The 6,243-nt window shown below is 43.7% G+C and overlaps 2 long non-coding RNA genes across 2 annotated transcripts in view; one reads left to right on the top strand and one right to left on the bottom strand.

Annotated features, from left to right (window-relative positions):
- The window catches only part of LOC108447204, a 5,717-nt gene extending 4,070 nt beyond the window's left edge, over positions 1 to 1,647 (top strand). The window contains exon 2 of the long non-coding RNA XR_001862622.1: positions 1,136 to 1,647. This is a non-coding gene — a long non-coding RNA (uncharacterized LOC108447204). The remainder of the gene's footprint in view (positions 1 to 1,135) is intronic.
- LOC108447203 overlaps positions 1,248 to 6,243 on the bottom strand; it is a 38,608-nt gene continuing 33,612 nt past the window's right edge. Inside the window, exon 5 of the long non-coding RNA XR_001862621.1 lies at positions 1,248 to 1,331. This is a non-coding gene — a long non-coding RNA (uncharacterized LOC108447203). The remainder of the gene's footprint in view (positions 1,332 to 6,243) is intronic.

Genomic DNA, 6,243 nt, shown 5'->3' with positions numbered 1-6,243 from the left:
GCGGTCTCCCCGGGTCCCCCCCCCCCCCCCCGCACCTCGCTCCGCCACCAACACTGTGGCTCGGGTGGCTCCGCCCGCGCGCGGGAACTGCCTCGCTGCTGCTCGCAGAGCGCTCGGTGCACGTGGCCTGGGCCGCACGGTCCCTGCGCCAGGCTTCCCTTCGCCAGGACACAGCTGACATTGCTCAACAGTCTCGGTAACTAAATAATATTCACGAAAATATTCTTCCATCGGCATATATTTTGACTCCAGTATTAACTGTGTCCAAACGGTTTTCCAAAAGCCCTTGGTAATAATTAAATCCCAAGAAACATAGAAAAAGTTCTTAAACAACCATGCCAGGAAGTGTTTCAGTTCTTTTTGAGCTTGAATCAAGCTAAAATTCACAAATCGTTGTTCAAGAATCATTTTAAGTTTAAGATAAATGTCCATATGCAGCTCTGAGAGCCAAGAGTCTTTCCATGGTTCCTCCATAATCCAGAGAGAATATCCAAACCAAGGTGAGAAGAGAGAGATCTAGAGTGGTTTTTACTCACAAATTTTCTGTCCTTAAGGATCGGTGTCTTGCCCGCGTTATCTACCACTTCTAACAGTGTGGATACTGCAACACGATGTATGAAACAACGAGGCCCGTGAAAAGAAATATATATGGACTGATTCTTGATAGATGTTTCAGAGAGATGTTTATTTCTCCAGCCACATGGCCAGAGCTCTGCTGAGGAACGGTTCCAGTCACGGGACCAAGGGTCCTTCTGCCCGCGCAGGGAACACAAACCAACCAATGGGAACGAGGCTGAGCAGGGACAGGGAAACCCCGTGTCTGTGCCCTCAGGGCCCCTCTCCCAGGGTTACACGGCGGGGGAGGAGACCCCAACAGTCATGGCTTGCCTTATAGAAAAATAGGTGAAATTGCTGCACATTTTTCTCAATTAACAGGAGTTCAGAAGGAGAACTCAAATGCTGCACAAGCTGCTGCCAGTTTAAGGATTTTGATTAATTGCTATCACCTTGATCCTGGCTAAAGTAAACACCACAATGACAAATTCATTTTCCCTTTAAGGATTGTTATCCCAAAACACTGAATGATTTCCTAACTGTGCTGATATTCAAAGATTTTTGTAAACATAATCCCCAGGGCTGGAAAATATGGTTGCTGTGCGTGGACTCTGACTGCCAGGGTGATGAAGCCATTCTTCCATCCCCAAGGACTGCTGCAGAATTGAAGTCAGGCTCGCATGGACCACATTGCTGATGCTGCTGGAGAAAGAAGAGAGGGCACAGAAAGGCACGAGCCCTGCAGATGCAGTTTCCTCCCATGGATTTTCCATGTCCTATAAAATTTGAAGATGTCAGGTACCAACATTTTTTACAGGATGCCAAAATTGTTGAGGTGGGTTTGATGCTGCAAACCAACAAGCTGCTCTTTGAGCTGTTCTGCTGCTTGACAAGCGACACAGGAACAGACGTGTGAACTTCCCAGTTCCTTTTTAATGGTGTTTTAACATCAAAGACTAGCTTTACATGTTTAAACGACTACAAATTAGTGAATGTTTGTTTTGCACATCTGGCCCTGCTCATTGCATTCACCATCATTATTAAAATGGAAATGGATGTTAATCTGCAATAAAGAAAAACATGGATTGCAAATTCTGGGCATATAATAGAGAATGCATTTTAACCAATAAATAATTATCTCGGAATAAATAATGCCCTCAGAAGTATGAACTGCTCCCATTCACCTCACCCTGCACTACACCTGTTCAGAGGGCAAAAAGGAGAATGAAATATTTAGAAAGAGTCAAAGATTATTCTGTGTCACTTAATGCTGCATAATTCTCCTGAGTTCTCTGTTTCACAACTTCATCATCATAGAACAGGGCCTACATTAAAACCCCAGGACACATAGCAAGCCCAGCTGTAGGAGAAACCTACAGATACACCTGGGAATTTTCAGGCAATCTTTACTGATCCCAGTTCTTTGTGCAGTGTTTGTTTATTTACTCTGCAGATTCAATTATTATTCAATTATTCTCTTTATACCTGAGCTTGCAGTTAGGGAAGATAAGACAAAATAGTTAGATAAGCCCTCCAATAAGCCACCCCCATTTGGGAAGCTGTATAAACAAGAAGAAAAGACCCGTGGCAGAGCATCCAATCCTAATTCCAGATTAACAGTTTAGCAAAACTGTCTGTAAATTTCCGGCAAGGTCTGAGAGAGGAAAGAATAAGCAGGAACTTCAATTGTCAGCTGTTCAACATTTGGATGCAGAACAGGTACTGTCAAAGTTAGTACAGTGGGGTTTTAGCCTGAAGTATGCTTCGTGCTGGGACTGGAATCATAGGCCGTATGCCTGTGCTATGATAAATCAGCGAAGATCACGGAATCACAGAATCATACAATACCCTGAGTTGGAAGGGGCCCACAAGGATCATCAAATCCAACTCCCAAGATTGACTTTTATTTGTGTGCCTGAAGGTCCAGTTCACCAGAACCCCTCCCCCCTTTATTCTGCTTCTTCTCTAAACAGGCAATATATGGTCTGAAAACCCAGGGAAGGAGTGGCAAATGATGACTGGGTACTGTGGTCCTGTTCAGGCCATCAGCAGCAGGTTCCTCTGGCTTTCAAGGTGCAGAATTGGATCCAAAGCACAGGCTGAGTTACGCTCGTTAGTTAGCACCAAAAAAGCCAAGAACATTTTCTTCTAGGCTGCACATTTGTTTCTCAGTACCAGGTAGGGTTGCACGACTTTCTCTTTAAACCTCTTATGCTTTAACACAGTTCATTCTGACACTAAATTATACAGAGAACACTTGTGTGAGCAGTTCTACCTCCTCCTGGGGAAAGGTGGGCATCTCCTTTTGGGAGGGATGCTGCTCACTGGTGATTTCTTCTCTGGCACAGGTGTTTGCGAAGCACAGAACCACTCCCACTCCTCACCTCCCTCAGAATACACACAGTTTTAAGTTAAAGCCTAGTTTTAAGTTCGAGTTTTAAGCGACAAAAGAGAACCTGTCCCACCCAGAAACCCTCTGTGCAGCACTACTTTTGGCTCTGCACTACCAACCCCTACAGGCTGCTGGTGATCACAGAGCACATCCATGGGGATGTGCTCCTGTGGCAAATGCCTCAAGGGAACCTGCTAAGGCCTTGGCTCCAATGGGAAGGGTTACTGGGCAGCCATCCTTCACACAGGGATTTGGGGAAGGGTTGGGTTGGTGTGATAGGAGATAAGAGTGGCCATGTAATGGTTCCTTGGCAGGGGGCCAGAATATAATAACAGCAGTTTACTTGTTGTGATAAGATCTCACTCGTATCTCCTACATTCGGAGATAAACACTGTTAAATTTTATGCAAATCAGTCTTTCAGGAGCCCATAAAAACACTGCTTGCAAGAACATAAAGCAAAAACTGGTGACTATAACAGTAATGAAGAATTTGGGGATTTTTTTCATGTATTTTATGCACAAAAAAAACCCCACAAACAAACAAACAAACAAGCAACAAACAACATTCTAAGTTCATAGTTGAAGGATGGCTTCGAGCAGTAGAACTGGCATGGATGAAGTCATCATTTGTGCTCTACCCAGGGCATTTATCAACATCACAGCAAGGGACTGTGCAAACTTAAACCTGTACACAGCTTTTATCAGATCAAATCTCAGGTCTCAACAACTCAGGCAGGCGAACAGGGATTCAATAAGTAGCCTAAAGCCCAGAGTGGGCTGAGAAGAAAAGCTAGAAGCCATGGCTAGGCATCCATGATCTAACTGCTGGCACAACTTCCTGCTTTTCATGCACTGGAAGTGGGCATTAAAAAGAAATATATAATTGGGTTTTCCTGCATCCCTTTTCATACCAGAAAGGAGAACACACTGACTTGGGAATACTGCTGTCTATATGGAATTGAAGGTCTCTTTCCTTCTGCACCAATGTGTGTTATTCCCTTTAATTTCCAAGCCAAGGAAATAAAAAGTATTCTTGTCATTATGCTGCTATTATGGCAGAGAATTTAATTGCATTCAAATCAAGGCAAAGTTATAATTCCCTTAGAAACTGTAACTTGGTCCAAAACACTGAGCTCTTCTGGAGCAATTGTTGCTGTGCACCTTTACAGAAAATATTAAGCTGACAGGAAGTGTGTGTTATCATTCATAAGGGAACTATTACATGGAATTTCACAACTTGTAAGGATATGTGATTAATCACAAATGCATTTTCATTGTAGCTTTTACATATAGCTGATGATGCAGAGCCGTGGGTTAGGATTTGCCTGCCTTCTCCTGACATCTCAGAGTCAGATAGATGTCTGTGCTACAGCAAGTACTCCATGGATACCTTTAGAGTCAGAGAAGGGAAATAAGGACCTCCAAAGGTTGGTTTGTGTAGAAATGAAGTGAATGACCTTCCAGAGGCTTGTGTTTTGCTGGGATAGCTGGAACGAGCACAGGCACCTACATCCTGTTGTCTAAGCCATGTAAGGTGAATCCACCCTTGGGGGCAATTGATGGTGTTGAGGAGGACAATAATTTCCTCATCATTTTTGGGAGCTTCCTCTCAATAAACATGTCAAGAATATTGCCTTTCTTGCTCTCCTATGTTTTTAGTGTCTATCTGTCCTTCATCCTTGTCATTTTCAACTTGCACATCTGTGGAAATGCTCCCACTTCAGCAGTAACTACTGAAAAAAGGGGTTTCAGTTCGTTATCAGAACAAACCCCCTTGCTCCCTAGGCTGCTCAAAAGGTTCTTTCTGGAAGGAAGAAGCAAAATGTTAGTAGAAAGAAGGATGTTCCTTACAAAAAGGCAAGGAAGGTATTGCCAGCAGTTTCGTCTTAATCATCTCTGTAGGTTAGACATAGAGAGAGATGGCAATAGGAGGCATTAAAAGGCAAGTCTTCCACAAAGTCATAGTAGACACTCAAGGTGATTACAAGTTGTAAATCACTTAGGAGTTCAGGTAAGTTAAGTTGGTTTGGGGACAAGTCAGAATTAGTGTTTCCATTGAAACGTGTTAAAATACCACACATTGTTTGGGTGTTATTCATGCATGTTTAAGCAGAATGAAAAAATGCGCTTTCCATCATAATGTCTGGACAATGGAGACTATTATGGACCTAGAAATTCAGATTCAATGTCCTGTTCAAAAATTTATACATCCCAGTGAGAGGCTGTGGAGAGGCTGATGGATAAAAATGGTATGAAAACATTCTGGCCACTCTCAAACAAGTGAAGGGCAGTAGCAAAATGCAGTTCTGTGTTATTTGTTATTGCAAAATTCAACTATATTTCTTTTTTTAAAGTCCAAAGACCTCTGTGAAGTGGGGCCTTCTCACTAGCTTCTTCTGTTGCTGAACAACAAGGAGAGGTGAGGGGAAACCAGAACAGGTCCGCAGGATGATGTGGAGAAGGTTGAACGTCTTGCCCAACTCTCCCCGAGTCTGCTTTGGTACAACCTGTCTCTGAAGAACCACACAGAAAATCTACTGGTGTTCCTTATCCCTGTGCAGGGTCCCAAATGGATTGAGTAGGGTGGCTGTCTCCTGTCACCTCCATCAGAAAAGAAACCTCTGCAAGGAGGAGAGATGCGAGTCTTCCTGTGGGTCAAATAGTGCTTTTCATGGCAAAAAGACAATGGATATCCAGAAGAATGTCTGTCACCAGTGACCATGGGGGCTGGAAGAGAATCTGACCTTAGGAAAAAAAGAGAGAGACATTTCCTCCACGGTCTGAGCCTGCGATAGTCCATGTTAATTGTAGTTTTACAAAACCAGCTGAGGGTCACTAACAGCTTCCCTAAATTGATGAGCCACAGCAGAGGCAGGAGTTGGGCACATGACTGTGTATTAATACCCACCCAGGTGATCCAGCTAAACATACAGATAATGCAGCTTTTTTTGGGTGGGGTAAGAGTTGAAAGTCTTACTGACAGCGCTACAGGAGAAGAAAGGAAAGCTGTAACCTTTCTGCATCAGCTCCAATGGCATCTGCAGGCTGCTGCTGGTGGGATAGGGTGCTCCAGGCTTCAAAAAATATGGAGACATACCCCCTAAGGTTACTCTTGCCCTGGAAGTCTGACGAAACTGTTAGCCAAACTAGATATTAACCTACCTCCAAGGACCAGTGGCAGTGTCATTTTTTATGGTATGCTACGCCTGAGACCATGCAAACATCTGTTACTGGTTTGTTGTTTCTTTTGCGTCTCTGTCTGTGTTTGTGCTTTTTGGATAGGGAACGCACTGCCA

The sequence above is a fragment of the Corvus brachyrhynchos genome, unplaced genomic scaffold (genome assembly GCF_000691975.1).
Source record: "Corvus brachyrhynchos isolate BGI_N302 unplaced genomic scaffold, ASM69197v1 scaffold155, whole genome shotgun sequence".
NCBI classification, from domain to species: domain Eukaryota; kingdom Metazoa; phylum Chordata; class Aves; order Passeriformes; family Corvidae; genus Corvus; species Corvus brachyrhynchos.
Note: the sequence above shows the minus strand (reverse complement) of the source record. Positions and strands in the feature narration are given on the sequence as shown.